The sequence below is a fragment of the Saccopteryx bilineata genome, chromosome 2, assembly GCF_036850765.1.
Source record: "Saccopteryx bilineata isolate mSacBil1 chromosome 2, mSacBil1_pri_phased_curated, whole genome shotgun sequence".
In the NCBI taxonomy this organism is placed as follows: domain Eukaryota; kingdom Metazoa; phylum Chordata; class Mammalia; order Chiroptera; family Emballonuridae; genus Saccopteryx; species Saccopteryx bilineata.
Genome location: NC_089491.1, coordinates 286,587,659 through 286,604,187, shown reverse-complemented (window position 1 = coordinate 286,604,187; position 16,529 = coordinate 286,587,659). Strand labels below are relative to the sequence as shown.

General features: G+C 49.4%; 1 protein-coding gene across 1 annotated transcript in view; it reads right to left on the bottom strand.

The window, feature by feature from the left end:
- The window catches only part of BRINP2 (BMP/retinoic acid inducible neural specific 2), a 98,247-nt gene extending 82,520 nt beyond the window's left edge, over positions 1-15,727 (bottom strand). The window contains exon 1 of the mRNA XM_066261211.1: positions 14,982-15,727. The gene's annotated coding sequence lies outside the window, so the exon portion shown is untranslated. The remainder of the gene's footprint in view (positions 1-14,981) is intronic.
- Positions 15,728-16,529: the final 802 nt, after the last annotated feature.

The window sequence follows — 16,529 nt, the reverse complement described above, 5'->3', positions numbered from 1 at the left end:
TCATTTCCCTCCTGAATGGCTCAGTCACAAACAAACCACCAAGATACTGGTTTCCATTCTGTGTTGCTTTTTGATATCCTAAAAATAATAATAATAAAAATAAAAAAATAAAGTAGGAAACAGGACAAAGAAGTCAACGAAGCAAAGGATGAGAATGGGGACTCAGGGGAGGGGAAACCTAATAGCTAGATGAGTTAGAGGAAGAGAAAAAGCCCAGCCCTGCTGACTCTGTTCAGTTTCAGGTGAGAAATAACAGGATTAGAATGTCAAATTGCTGAGTCCTGCAGACCTGAACCATAAACCTTCTCTAAGCTGCTCAGCTTTTTCCCCTCTGCAGTCACTAATTAAATATTGCCTTAAAAGAAATAAAATAAAATAAAGCCCTTTTTTGAGTCAAGTAGAACTGTGCATCATTAGCCTGTAACAGGTCCGGGTTTCTGGTCGACCTATCCTAGGGGTTGTGAGTGGATAGGAACTATAAGAGAGACATCAAGACGACAGAGCTCATCTTTCTTAAACTTTTTACAGTCACTTCTTGTTTCCTATGCAATCTTTGTAGCATCTTGCTTTCATATGATATTTCTTCGCCGTCATCAAAAACACACAAGATTTCCCTTTCAATGTGCTTTATGCGGATCCGACAACCAGAGGATCCGATCCAAGGACATTATGAGTAGCATTTGAAGCCCCAAAACCATCCCTGTGTCCAACTGAAAGAGTGATCAGGCAAAGTTGAGGTATTGCCCCAAATCAGGGTGGCTTGACAATTTCAGTATCCTTTGTGCTCGTCTCACCTGTGATTCAGACACTATCTTTATACGCTCTACCGTCGTGCACATAAAGCTTGCTGTATGTGCATCCCTAAGTCTCTTCTCACTCATGTCGTGTAAACATGGTGTCTGGGTCCCAAGTTTGGCGGCTGGTATCTTTATGCTCGAATATATCCATCTGGCACCCCAGGGCCAGGGCCAGCCTGTTTTCCACTGCAGCCCCTCTCCTGGGTGGAACAGGTCCGCCACCCAAGAATTCTTCCAACGGAAGCCCTACCAGAGACAGATCGCTGCTCTGTGCTCTTCTGTTGTCTGCCTGGGCTAAATCTATCATTTCTCCACATGCATATGGCGTGTGTCAACTGTTTTAAAATTAGCCAATTTTCCTCAGCATAAAAATGGATTTTTGTCATATCACATGAACCATATATCACAGAAACAAACCCGTTTTTGTTGTGGCATTTTTTTTTCCTTTCCAAAATGCATTAAGTCTTTTTAAGTCACTGCCCAATCCATTTCGCTCACTGCATTTGTGAGATACATTTTAAAAAAAAAGCTAAGTGGGGGTGGTGGTGGTGGTGGTGGGGTATCTCACATACTGCTGTCACCTGAAAAGAAGTCTAGTTCAATCATCAAGCCAGCCACGCCCAGGGTGCTGGACTGCTTCACCCGCTCAGGAATAGCAAAGGCAGCAGTCAATGCCACCCTGCACTCGAAGTTTGGGATAAGGCAAGAATAACAGACACAACGACAAGGTGGTGAAGAATAAGAAGTGCCATTTACGGAGCACGTTTTGTACCCCAGACCAGTCATGCTAATTCTGCATGACTTCATTTCATACTCAAAACGATCCTGTGGCATGAGGCTTCCTGTACCCATCTGACAGATGTGGAACCTGAGGCTTGTGTAGCTAAGCAACTTGGCAAGCTCCATAAGCAGAACCGAACACTTGAAGCCAAGTTGATCATCCCTAAGCCTGTGCTCCTGATGCCCATGTGATCTCGTGTGTCAGGGAACACCCACCAGACAACAGGAGGCACCTCTGTGAGCTCTTGCATTCCAGGCTTATCTTTCTTTTTTTTTTTTTTTTTTTTTTTGTATTTTTCTGAAGCTGGAAACAGGGAGAGACAGTCAGACAGACTCCCGCATGCGCCCGACCGGCATCCACCCGGCACGCCCACCAGGGGCGATGCTCTGCCCACCAGGGGGCGATGCTCTACCCCTCCAGGGCGTCGCTCTGTTGAGACCAGAGCCACTCTAGCACCTGGGGCAAAGGCCAAGGAGCCATCCCCAGCGCCTGGGCCATCTTTGCTCCAATGGAGCTTTGGCTGCGGGAGGGGAAGAGAGAGACAGAGAGGAAGGAGGGGGGGGGGTGTGGAGAAGCAAATGGGCGCTTCTCCTATGTGCCCTGGCCGGGAATCGAACCCGGGTCCCCCGCACGCCAGGCCGACGCTCTACCGCTGAGCCAACCGGCCAGGGCCCAGGCTTATCTTAACAAAGGCTAGATGGGAGTTGTCACAGACTCGAGGTCTTGAAGGATTGTGGCTGAGAGCATCCCGCTGTGGGACATTCTGCTTGCTCCCTGCACAGTGCCCCTCACGGGGCTCAGCTTGGTGGTGCAGCATCTGCCCTGAAGGGGCGGCTGTCTGCTTGATACATTTTGAGGGGTCTCCAGTTCCTTTCAAGAAGGAAGAACTCGAGTCTCCTACTTGCCTTGAAATCTATGAATTTCTCTTTCTAAATGCTGGAGTGTTAATTGAGAGGGCAGTATATTAAATCGTTATTAGTCATTAATACTTCAGCACAAATTAGTTGATCAGGTTACTGAGAGATGTGAAGGGCCTCAAGGGAAAGATATTTTGATGGAGGTGGTGGGGAGAGCTGACTTCGGTGGCTGCAGGGGTGAGTAGGGCCAGCACAGGGGGTGCTGGCATTCAAAGGGAAAGTGGGTGAACAGGGAGGGAGGGAGGACCACACTATTGCTTCTACCACACACACACACACACACATACCATACACACACACTCAGGGGTGGGGGAAGGACCATACTACTGCTTCTATAACACATACACACACACAGGGAGGGAAGGAGGAAGGGAGGACCACGCTATTGCTTCTACAACATACACACATACACACACACACACAAACACACACACATACACACACAGGCATGGGTGGGGGGAAGACCACGGTATTGCTTGTATAACACAGACACACACACAAGGGAGAGACCACACTATTGCTTCTACAACACACACACAAGGGGGGAGAGGGAGGACCACAGTATTGTTTTTACAACACACACATACACGCACACGTCTGTCCTTGTCCATGTCGAGCTTGCCAGGGCTGCATATATAAGCAAGGGTTTAGGAAAGGTAACAGCCACTCAGCAACCTCCGCAAAGAACCTTGACTGTGCCTCCACAGCCCAGGGCATGTAACACAGCCTTTGGCCTCTAGGGGTCTCCAGTGCCCCGAGACTTGAAGAGGATGCTGACCTTGCTCGGTTATCCCGAAGGGCTCAAGTCCCAAAGAGCTAAGATTTTGGAAAGGGACAGAGGCACATGCATGGAACCCCTTGGACCCTGTCGGTCGAGGAACACAGCACATCTACCCTCCATGCTCCTGCCTGATGGCTCATTTATACTATGCTGAGTGGCTGAACACTGGAGTGGGCGGGACAGAACTGAACTGCCCATGTACTCCTTATTGAGGCTTGAACACTCCCCTGCCTCAAGGGGATTCCGAGGACGTCCCTCTGCAGCCCCATGGCACTCTCTTCCAGGAAGCCCCATCTCCAGGAGACCGGAGTATAGCTGAGCAAGAATTCCCTCCCACCCTGAAATCCCACCTCCAGACCTGCAGCCTGGCACTCAGGATGCTGCACAGGGCCCGGAAGAGTGGGACAGGGCAGCGCCCCCTAATCACCAAGGTCTCCCACCACTGGCGCTGGACATCGATAGACAGGAGCTCCTAAGGTTGGGGACAAAGAGGGAAGGGACAATGAGGGAGGACCATAGCTTGGTTCTGGTGAGACTTCAGTACCTAGAAAGCAGAGCCATTGAAGTCAAGAGCATCCAGAGAGAATCCTTCTGTAGAACTTCACAACTGAGGAGTATTGGAAAAAGTAATGGAGAGAAGTACTATCTGTCACTCCCGGTCTGTGCTTAAAGAGGCTGCAGCCCTCGGTGACTGCAAGACCCTGGCCCTCTAACCCATCCCACGGCTTGGGTTTGAATCCCAACTCTCCTGCTCACAAGCTGTGAGATCTAGGATGACTGACTTACCCTCTCTGTGCTTAACTTTTCTCATTTTCAAAATGCGGATAAGAACATCTCCTTCATAGGGAGTCATTAGGACTGACTCCCCCTGCTGGTAGTTCCCAGCGCCTGACACGTAGGGGGCGTTGCTCCACGGGCATTGGATTTCACGCATCTTCAACCATCGAGGACCAGGCGGGACAACAGCCATTTGTCCTGGACTCACTGAACTTCACAGGTGTGTGCGGATTGGTGAGAGTCTTATTTTAAAATCAATTTGGGTCTGTCACCTGTTATTTGAAATGAATCGCAAGCCTTGCTTTCTAAAGGAATCCGGCAGTGTGGTAGTTTCCAATGCGTTTCGAACACCCTTTAGATTCTCAGAAGGTGACTCAGGGACCACCGATGGGTGAGGAAAGAGAAGGGACAGGTGGGGAAGCTCCAGGTCCCTGGCCTGCTCTCATCAGGGAGGTCGCTTTTATCTGCTTCATCTGTTGGGGTTCAAGGTAAGAGTGTATTTGCTTAGAGTCTTCTACTGCTTTTGTAAAAGATTAAAAACTGCTGCTAATACATCCTTGTGTAATTAGGGGAAACCTCTTTCTCCAAGCCTAAGGACACTCAAATCTTATTCTGTTTTGAAAGCCTGTTCTTTTGAAAAGGGAACACACCTGTATTCCGAAACAGAGGCACTCGAAACATTCAGCCCACACATCCTAAGTGCCTAGCACATAAAGCATGACACTCAAAAATGTGAAGCGTTTTTGAATATGCACCAACCCTCTTGGCCTGTCCCAGAAATCCCCAGAGGGGGAACCATACTTCTACCCCACTCCTGACCAATGGAGCTCCAACCCTGGGGCAGTTAAACCTGACCTTGACCACAGAGGTGCCCTTTCCCAGAGCGTGCACTTTGGCATCTGACAAACCTGGCTTCCAACCTGAACTCTGCTACTTCCCAGTCGGGTGGCCTTGGGCTCGTGACTTAATCTCTCTGAACTTTAATTCCTCGTCTATTAATATAAACAGAAGATAATAACCCTGCCCGGAGGGTTGTCAGATGATTAGACTAGACAGTGCATTGGAAGGCACTTAGCATGGTGCCTAGCATAGGGTACTATTGCCGGGGAGTTCCTGATTCACTGACCTGGAACAGCTTACACTGAAGCTACCGCCTGACTCTGACCACAGCTAAAAGCCATCGCTGTTCTTTGAGGAAGTCCAGGTCTCAGGTGCTTCCATGCTTGGGGAGACAAAACATCAGCTGCCATTCTCTGAATGCCCGTTGTGCGGCGGGTAGCTTGGCTGAAATTTTCAAATCATGTTCTCTAGTCTTCATGATGGTTGTACAAGACAGGGGGTTATTGTTTCTGTTTTACTAGAGGGGATGCTGAAGCTCAGAGAGGTTATATAACATATCTAAGGTCCACACAGTAAGTGACGTGGACTAGATGGAAGCCCAAGTTCATCTGACCCGGAAGTCGGAGGCCTTTGGTCCCCACCTTGCTGACTCACAGTGCTTCCCTGATGGGTCTGAACCCACTGCCTTGTCTTCCTCAATGTCAGCCTCTGACCAGGAAGCGTACTTACTTCATAAGGCTGTGATAAAAAATTAATGAGGTCCTGGCTGGTTGGCTCAGCAGTAGAGCGTTGGCCCTGCGTGTGAAAGTCCCGAGTTTGATTCCTGGCCAGGGAAGATAGGAGAAGCACCCATCTGCTTCTCCACCCTTCCCCCTCTCCTTCCTCTCTGTCTCTCTCTTCCCCTCCTGCAGCCAAGGCTCCATTGGAGCAAAGTTGGCTGGAGCGCTGAGGATGGCTCCATGGCCTCCGCCTCAGGTGCTAGAATGGCTCAGATTGCAGTGGAGCAACACCCCAGATGGGCAGAGCATCGCCCCCTGGTGGGCATGCTGGGTGGATCTCAGTCGGGCACATGCCGGAGTCTGTCTGCCTCCCTCCTGATACTCACTTCGGAAAAATACAAAAACAAAACAAAACACAAAAGAAAAATTAAATGAGATAATATAAGTAAAAGCCAACAATTTGTACCATAAAGTAGGTTTTGGATATACATTCAGCATGTATGAACTATCTCCAAATTATTTTTAAAAACTTTATTGAATGTATCAGGGTGACATTGATTAATAAAATTATACAGGTTTCAGGTGCACAACTCTATAACACATCACCTGTATACTGTACTGTGTGTTCACCACCCCGAGCCATCTCCTTCCATCACTATTTAGCCCCCCTTTACCTTCCTCTACCTCCCCCACCCATCAGTCCATTTTGTGATCCCCACACTGTTGTCAGTGTCTGAGGTTCTTTTTCTCTGCTTAATCCCTTCACCTTTTTTCACCCAGTCGCTCAAACCCCATCCCCTCTGACAGCTGTCAGTCGGTTCTCTGTATCTATGATTCTGTTTCTGTTTTGTTTGTGAGTTTATTTTGTTCCTTAGATTCCACAAAACAGTGAAATCATATCTTGTCTTTCTCTGACTGGCTTCTTTCACTTAGCATACTGCTCTCCACATCCATCCATGCTGTCACAAAGAGTAAGATTGCCTTCCTTCTCACGGCTGAGGAGTATTCCGTTATGTAAATGTACCACAAATCTTTTATTCACTCCTTTTCTGATGGGCACTTGGACTGCTTCCAAATCTTGGCTATTATAAATAACATGGCAGATCATTTTTATAAACCTTATTATGAGCAATAGTCATAGAGAAGATAATATGTATGTATGCGTATACATGTGGTGTGTTTTGTGTGTGGATATGTGGGTATGTATGTATATGTGTATATATATATCTATATTTATGTGCATGTATATGGAAAATTATAGCACAAACTACCACCCAGGTCAAGAAACAGACATGGTCAGTATCCCAGAAGTGCCCTCTTCTGTCTGTCTGTCCCTGAACAAAGTCTCTCCCTCCAGTCCAATTCACTTCTCATCTTGTTAAAAAATAATTTTCTGTTTCCCTTTTGCTCACATCTCTGGGTTGTGTCCAGCCTTTTGGCTGTGTCTATGCTTGGCACTTCACTAAGGTTCACTCACCAGAGAGAAGTCAACTAAAGTGGTTCAGCAGAGTGGGGACGCGTGTGTGTGCGTGTGCGTGCATGTGTGCAGGTGTGTGTCTATCCGCACCTTCTACCGTCATGGACAGCAGCAAACCAGATACCTGGTAAGATAGATCTTAACCCAAAAGAACTAAAGGAACAGGTGCACTGACGGGGGTGAGGTTTGGGACCATTTGGAGAGTTTGCTGCTCCCTAAGGCCACCTGGGACCAAGCGTGGCACCTCCAACAGTGAGGGGCAGGGATGAGGGCAGCTGACACCGTGGCTGCACAGCCCATGCCGCTGTTCTTCCTTAGATGCCCGAATCCCACCCACCCAGAATCGCTGCCTTCCTCAGTGGATGGATGAGCTCTCAGTGTAGAAGTCCCCTCCGTGCAGAAACCTTTCCTGACCACGGCCGCAGCCACCTCTCCCCCAGTACTCGCTTTTAATAACTCCTCGTTATCGGCACCTGAAATCCTCTCCCTTTATTTCTTTGCTCACGTGTGTTACTTTCTGGATACCATAGTAACAAGGAGTAGGAACTCAAGATCTAAATTGGGTTAGAATGTCAGCTACCTGCTTACGGGCTACATGACCTTGGATACAGTCTTTAACCTCTCTGGGTTTCTAATTCATCATCTGTAAAATGGGAATATAGGATTTTTAAAAATGGGAACTCGAGGATCATTTGGTGAAGCAAGTGAGTTAATGTACATAAAGGTGTTTAGTACCACGCCTGGCACATAAGTACCACCAAAGTGTTCCCTATCAACAGCAACATTAGTAATAATGGTTCTTGTGATGATCAATCCTACCTTCCCTCTAGAATGTGAGCAACTTGATGGCAATACTTTTGCCTGCTCTTCACTGCCAAACCCCCAGAAGAGTTCCTGGCACATATTTATAATAATATACTAATAATATACTATTAATAATATACTACTAATAATATAATAATGAGAAATCTATGTGTCTTACCACCCCCATCCCAGCCCCACCTCTGAGCGTGGAATGGCCACACAAACAAACCTTCCCAGGGCGGAGGGTGGCGGGCGGAACCGAGTTGACGTGAGATGTGTAGGAGTACGGAGGAGGCAGTTCATCCCGGCCTAGAGTCCCAGGGAAGTCTCCACACAGGAGATGATCTTTAGAATCTTAAAGCTCAGAAACCCTTGGGAAAGATAGAATGGGGCCAGGAAGGTCCTGCAGGAAGGCAGCACAGCAAGCCTACAGCTTTGGAGCTGCCCTGTCCGCCCCATCCCCGGGTTTCAGGTTGCAGAGCAAGGCGGGGAAGTGCAGAAATGCAAGGAGAGGCTGTTAGACCAGCTCAGGAAGGGTCTCCTGGTTGTCATACTAAGAAATGGGGAGTTTTGCCCTGGCCGGTTGGCTCAGCGGTAGAGCGTCGGCCTAGCGTGCGGAAGACCCGGGTTCGATTCCCGGCCAGGGCACACAAGAGAAGCGCCCATTTGCTTCTCCACCCCTCCCCCGCACTTTCCTCTCTGTCTCTCTCTTCCCCTCCCGCAGCCAAGGCTCCATTGGAGCAAAGATGGCCTGGGCGCTGGGGATGGCTCTGTGGCCTCTGCCTCAGGTGCTAGAGTGGCTCTGGTCGCAACATGGTGACGCCCAGGATGGGCAGAGCATCGCCCCTGGTGGGCGTGCCGGGTGGATCCCTGTCGGGCGTATGCGGGAGTCTGTCTGTCTCTCCCCGTTTCCAGCTTCATAAAAATGAAAAAAAAAGAAATGGGGAGTTTTAAGGGGAGATGTACAATTCTATTTACCATTACCAAGATCACCCTTGCTGTGAGAAGGAGGCTGGATGGGCTAGCCTTCAAGGGAAGAGACAGGGAGACCAAGTCTTGGGAAAGTCCAGGTGAGCAGGGACAACAGCCTGACAAAAGATTGTGGCAGGAGGAGGGTGGATGGCCTTGAGAAAACATTAGGAGGTGAACCTCATCAGGTCCTCGGGATTGCCTGCATGTAGGGGGAGGCGTGTGAGAGAAAGTGGGGCCCAGGACAACCCATATTTCTTAACTATGCCTCTGGGGGTTTGGCTGTGCCATTAACCAAAGCAAGGAACTAGGAGAAGGGAGTGTGAAGTTGGTGTATAATGAGTTCACCTTTGGCCATTTTGATCTTGGCAATATCAAAATCAAAACCTCGGGTGAGAAAGGATGTTGACATTTTTTGAGCACTTTCTATCTGCCTGGAACTGTGTTTGCCGCTGTATGTATTTTATCTCATTTAACATTTAGAACAACGCTTTGAAAGATGCGGCATTACTATTTTTCATTTTGTAGATGATGAAACACACGCTCAAGAGAGGTACTGATTCCTACTTTACACAGTTAACATTGAAGAACAGTCAATAGACCAGTTTGATTAAACCAGACTGAGTGTGCATCAAGAGAAGGGTTAGAAAACAAAGGTACAAGGATTGGTTTGGAGGCGGAGCGTGGAAAGCTTTGAGCGGCCTTACCCATTCCACAGTGGTGTTGTGAGAATCAGGTGGGAAAAAGCTCCTAACACATTTTGTAAACCGTGGGGTGCTGTGCAAACATGAGGGGTGCAGATTGTGGCCAAACCTTATCACCATGAATAATAATAATGAGTGAATTAGAATATTCAAACCTGTAATTACTAAGTAAAATTCAGCCGGGATGCCTCCTCCCCATTCTTCTCACTGATAGGCCCACAAAAGAATCTTGAACACATAGTGTGTTGTTTCTACCCCCCCCCTCCGCCCCCAATCATCTACATGTCAGGTTTGAAGGAAAGTTCTCAGAAGGAAAGGTGATAGTGTGGCAGAGAAAACCCAAGGCACCCAGCTGATCCCAGCTATTGTGTCCTCGTACTTTGGAACGAAACCCTAAAGATCATTTATTTGGTTATTTCCACTGTCAGGCAGGACCTCCAAAAAATTAGGATCACATTACCAGGCAGCCTACCTGCTAACTGTTTGCATGTGAGCTGACAGGTGCGATGCTCTTCAGATGCGTTGGGTGGGCTGAGCCAGTTGGTGAGGTCCCTCAAATATAAGCCTGTGTCAGCTGCCTGCGCCCTCCTTGACCTTAGACTTCGGACGCTCTGAAGCTGCTCCCCCCACCCCCATGCTCTCTCTCTTCATGTCTTGGCTTCTCCTGTCTCAGCCTCTGCAGGGCCTGGACCAGCGCCATCAACAAGAAATATAATGCAAGCTACATATATGATTCAACTTTTCTAGTAGCCACATTAAAGAGTAAAAAGAGATGGATGAAACCAATCTTGATATATTTTATTTAACCCAATCATTTTAACATGTAATCAATATTTAAAAATTACTGATCAGCTATTTTATATTCTTTTTTTTAAACTAAGTCTTCAAAATCCATTGTGTAATTGACACTTAGCACACATTCAAGTGCGTAAGCTGCACACATGGCTGGTGGCTCGTGTGCTGGTGGCACACCATGGGCTTGAGCCCAGTCTTGTGGGGTGTCAGACTGCCCACACACTTGGCTCAATCCAGCACCCCACAGCTGATGGGCCTGGCTCTAAAGATTTCATGCTGTCATCACCTTACTCAACTTTACATCCCTCTGCATGGCAGAGTGACAATTTCAGGAGAGATCAAACTGCATCCTAATTGGTCAGACGAGACCTGCCCTCTGAAGCCCGAGTCTGAGGCAGAACTGAGCTGACAGTCTCTTCACTCCCTAAGAAAAGAGGCTTTAACCACGATCCCCAGCCACATGTGCACACGTGGGCCTGGACCTCTACCTTTGCCCTCAAACGTGGCTGTGGATACCTGTGAGCAATAAGGAAAAAAAGGTGTGAGTGCTACCTTCAGGCTGTTTGGTCACTTAACAACCGAAAGAAATGTGACAATAGGCCTGGGGGAGTTTTCATGAGAAAGAGCATATCCTTCAGGACTTTGTCCCTGTGGTGAGCACCTGGCACTCAGCAATCAAACAGAATGGGTTCTTGGGGACTTTCCTCCTGACCTGAGAGCCAATAGGATGTGACTTCAGGCAAGTCATTCAACTCTCAGTGCCTCACAGGGACTTGTTCCATGTTGGAATGGGGCCACCCAAGCAACCAGGGACATGCAGCATGAGTAGGGGTCTCCAACCCAGTGAAATGACCAGGGTGGTTGTGTCCCCAGTTCTCTCACAGGACCTATGCGTTGCCTTGACCTTTTCTCTAGGTGACCAGGCTCCTGGCCAGAGCATAGGAGTGTGGCTGACCGGTCACAGGCATCTCCTGGTGGTCTGCAGCCCTAAGCCCTTCCTGGGCGCTGCCCAGGTTGGCAGCTGGCCTCTCCCCTCTACTGCTCAGCTGAACATCAATCAGTACCCCGTGGTATGGCTGCAGGCAATCCATACCCCACCCCTCTGGCTTTTTGTGGTTTCCTCCTTTGTGACTGCTATGGCATATGTTTTATTAAAAGGGAAGAGGAGGAGAGACAAGAGGTTATGTACATGGGCATGCTCAAGAATCTTAAGATTGAAAATCTGCTGGATGCGAAATGCCTAAGGGCTTTGGCATTATGCCAACTCTAGGCTCTAAGCAAAGCCCAACAGGGGCTTTTGGGTGGGGAAACGGGAAATGGAGGAAGAGCAAGGTTCTCCCTTTGGAGAGTCTAACTCTAAATTATGAAAAGACTTTTTTCATGTTCTCTTGCAGTTTGCCTGCTTTCCCTCAATTTCTTCATTCAGCTTTTTTCTTCTTTGATGTAATGTTGATAAGCTCTCTGACCTTGAGCTCTGTTCCCCCATAATTCATGAATTAGGCTTGAGAGTGGGTGGAAGGCTAGGTAATTGTCATGCCCAATGAGATGTCCAACATTCCAGTCCTCTGCCTGGTCCGAGGGCAGCTTCCTCTAAGCCAGTATGTGCTTCAAATAGTTAACCCAAGTGTATGGCCTTGCCAGGGTGCAGGTGGAGACGTGGCACAGGGTAAGACCCCACAGAATCATGCGAGCCTGATGCTTCTAGGTTCTCCAGCTTGTGCTGCCCTTAGCACCCCTGTCAGCTGAAGTCCTTTCCCCAATTCTCCCTCTTCAAACAAATCCCACGCCATCCCCCAAGGCACAACATAACTGGCCCCTCCTACAAAACGGATAGCTCTTGTTATCTGGACAGATCAATCGTCGATTAATTAGGTCAGCCTCACAAATCTCAAGTATTGAATTGCTGCTTAGACTGTCTATTGCCATTCACCTTTTCCCAGAGGTAAGCCTGTTTTCCTAACTAGACTATAAGATCATTGAGGGCAAAGACTTTGTCCACTCACAGCCCTTAGGCAGTGCCAGAGGGGCAGCTGTATGTCACTACAACCTCCCATTCCTGTAGAGTACAGAAAAATTGAATCAAATTACAGTCACGATGATTAAGCCAGTCCAAGGAGAAATCGTGGAGCTTGGGGTTGGTTTAGCAGTGACCGGAACCATGCCCCACCTGACAAGTTCCCTTAATTGCCATGTGACCCTGAGTAAAGCAGTTGGTTCATCTTCCCAGGGTCCCCTGCCCTTGCTTTTCTAAGAAGGAAGCTAAAATCATTCCAGCTCTACTTCTCAGGGTAATCAAAGATTAATGAGACAATAAGCCATGTGAGGATTAATTAGATGAGCTCCCTACAATGCTCCCAGCCTTTTGCAAAAGGATGCCATTATAAAATGTAGACAAGGTCTTATTTAAGAGAGAGTTGAATTGCCAAAAATACACGGCACAGTGGGGAAAACAAACCACTAACCAGAAAACCTCAATATGAAGCATCCCAGTCAGCAGAAAGTGCCCACGCAGCTGTCTCCAGTCCCTCCACATTACCTCTTGTTTGTGAGCAGGGGAGGGGTTGGGGAGCACCATCCCAGAGGGGATCTCTTTTATGGGATGCTCCCCAGTGTAGCCTGTGCCTGGGGAGAGAAGATCAGAAGGTCTTGATGACGCAGGGATGTTCTTTGCCCTCTGGCCTTGCTCAGTAAACAACCTGTTAGGAGGCCAGACAGGAACACCCAGAGGATGATCTTTAAGGGCCAAAGGGAGATGCTCTCCTTGCTTGAGATTGGCCCAGTGCTCACAGAGCAGGACCCTCCTTCCTCCTCTGCCCTTCCCCCCACTCCTCTTGTGCCCACACTGCAGTGTACATCACCCCAGTTGGGGAGACACAGCTGGCCCCATTTTTGGTGAGGAGGAAGAAGCCAGAGTCAAGGATGCTTCTGTCTTCTCCATGGCTGCAGGCCAGCTGCCTTCCAGCTCGAAGACCCTTGTCTGACATGTGCTACCTTTCCCTCAAACGTCTCGCATCCGTGCTCTGTGCCTACCCAAGTCATATCCGTCCTCAAGAAGCAAAGAATGCATCTTTCCCCACAGTAGGCAGCAGCCGTGACATTGGTGAGATCCCAGGGCCATTGTGGTAGCATTGCTTGGTCATGCCCCCAGGGCTGCAAAGCAACTTGTTCTGGCCTGAGATGAAACTCCAAGAGTCCTGCCTTAAACAAATAACATACACACAACTGTGTGAAGTCAAAAGGGAAAACACACCAACTCCAGCATCCCTCTGCTGTTGCCTGATGTCATCAGACTGCCCCCCAGGGGATGCTGTAAAATACTTGAGCTGCTTGGTTAACACTGGCATTGCATGCATTCTGCGAGTATCCCTTCCACATGCCCATGTCTGGAGAAGGACAGAGGCAGAAATACTTAGCTGACAATGTACCTTTTAGACTCCTGATTGGTCTATGCTGACATATCTTCGTCGCTGTGGGATAAGGCTCAGATTATCCAGCTATAAACAGGCCTGTTTTAATTGCTCTCCTTTTCACAAAACATTTCTTCCTACTCAGGGCACAGGCTCCCAGAGCTTGGAAGAGCACACACACAGTGCTATACAGAGGGGTCTGTTCAGTCACATTAGAGTGCATTCGCTTGATGATTAGTTAATATTTGGCTTAGGTCTATCTGCCCTGGATAAATATGCACCTTGACTGCTTGTCAAGGAGAAAAGTCCTCAGGGCCGGAACAGCAGCTCCCAAGTTCAGGCTCCTGGTAGGAAGGAACACTCCAGCATCTGGGGCCTGGGCAGAGAGCCGCACATGCATGGCTCTTCTGTTGGCAGCCCGCTTCCTGCATACAGCTGCGAGCACGGGCGCGCATACACACACACTCACAAACACACACACTCACAAACACACATACCACAGGCAGCCTCAGGGTGTGCACCCAAACGATCAGAACCAGGGAAAGAGATGGCCAGATAATGCCAGCACACCCCTCCTTCCAGTGTGCAGCCAGGCTCAACTCCATCAGTGGGTTCCTGCCACCACCCTGGGGAGACGAGCTGCGCCTACAGGGTTCACTCTTTGGAATGTTATTTTCCCTAGCTGCATGTGCATAGGAGGAGTAGACAGACCTCGACAGACATGTCACGGAGCTCCATGAACATGTGAATATAAATGTATCATGTAGCACGACCTCTGCACGATAGGGTCCGTTGCAAACATAGCGAACCACGTACAGCCTCAGCACAGCAGGCAGAAGTCCTCATTGTTTTCTGCAATTATGCAGCTGATTGGATTTTCTAAAGCTAATGGGAGTTGCACTAACTTTGAGGACTTAGACCAGGTGAAAGCAATATAGGTCAGGCAGAGTGCCCAAGCCCTGTGACAGCCATGCAACACCAGGAAGCAGTAACAGGACCATCTCTAGCTAAACCCCAAAGTGCATGCCTCGGCTCCACCAAACAGAAACTACCAGATGGGATCATTCCTTCTGCCTGCAGCTGCCAGGCACCAGGGCAACAGGGTCGCAGGGGTGGGGGTGGGGATGGGGGGCCAATGATCCCCTTACCAAGGGTCACACCAAGAGGACAACGGAAAGGGGACAGAAAAACCACCCAAACCCTGCACAGTTACCTTGGATCCTTGCAAGAGCCTTCCTGGCAGTATCAGCTGCTCCCCAAACCTCCACCGACTGGGAGGACACTCCTAAAAGATTCCAGGATTTTGTACAACATCTCCGGTGGCAGCTTTCCAAAGTTTCTACTTCATGATTTCTTGTGGCTTTTTCTCATTTGGGGACACACGAATGCCTCCCTTTCAGCGCGTGAGAGGGAAAGGAAGTCTTTTTTCAAATTCTCTTGCTCCCAGCTTTGCCGCCGCCGCCGCTAGACCCCTGGCCAGCTGCCTTCCGGCTGAGCAGCCGGGATCCCCGGCACTCAAGGCGGGTCGGAAGTGGGGCTTCGGCGCTGGGCCGGGGCGCACGCAGGCAGGTGGGAGAAGGAAGGAAAGTGCAACACCCAGCCAGAGGAGTCCCCTGTCCCTGCGCCGACGAGGAACCCACGATCTCGCTTTCCCTGCAACTCTGAAAGGATTCACCCGCTGTCTCTCTCTCTCTCTTTTCCGAAATCACTGCCTCGCGCACGGGCAAAACCCTTTCCTCCGGCTTCAGCGCTCGCTCGGCTGCCCGCAGACCGGTGCCTGCGCTCGCACCGCGCGGCAGGTGCCCATCCCCGGACCAGTGCGAACGGGATGCTCGCGCAGCCCCCGCCGCCGCCGCCAGCAGCTTCCGAGGCGGGCGATTCCAGCCCGGGCTGCCGCCCGCGTCCCCGCTCCGACACCGAGCTCCGCACCTAAGCAGTGTCACCTGCAGCCTCAGACACCAGATGAGTGTCTTAAGATAACAATGCTGCCGGGCCTGCCTCTCTCTCTCTCTTTCTTATGCACGTAGGTTGGTAGCCAATGGGACGCAGCGCCACAGTCCCCACGGGCGCCCATTGGCTGGCGACTTGGCAGAGGGCGGGCTCGGGGCCTCACCGCTGTCTCCTTTGGTCAGCGGGCGGGCGGGGGGACCAGCTCTGTGAACCCTCCCCGCCTTGCAGCAGGGGCTTTTTGGGATGGAGAAGGAGGGTTTGGATATATTCAAGGATGGGAGTTGGCGAGTGTAAGGAGACTGAGGAATAGGAAGAAGCTTGGGAGCTAATTACATTGTCTTCTCATCTTCCCGAGTTCTAATAATCATTTGTCTCAGACCATTTTGTTTGCTTAACTAGAACTCCCAGGGATAGGGACCCATTTGAGTTATTCTCCTTTCTAATTTGAGGTTTTTGTTCAGTCGTGTTGTGTATTTTAGCCTCTTGGTCCTGAATTACTTAACTGGAAATGAGTCCCTAAGTGAGAAAGACTTATGTCACCGTGTGTGTGTGTGTGTGTGTGTGTGTGTGTGTGTGTGAAAAAGAGAGAGAGAAAAAGAGGAGAAATATGGAAGAAACTCAGAAGAGTAGAAACAGATTTAGAGACTTTAAACAGCTAAATCAAGAAACATTCTGTCCCCAAACAGGATTGTGAAGACAAAGGCAAGAAGAACTTCTGGGGAGAAGTGAAGGGGGGGGGGGGAATGTCCTGCTTCCCAAAGAGGGAACTGTACTGCCTGTGCTGTTGTCCTTCTGTGTGTCTCCTTTCACT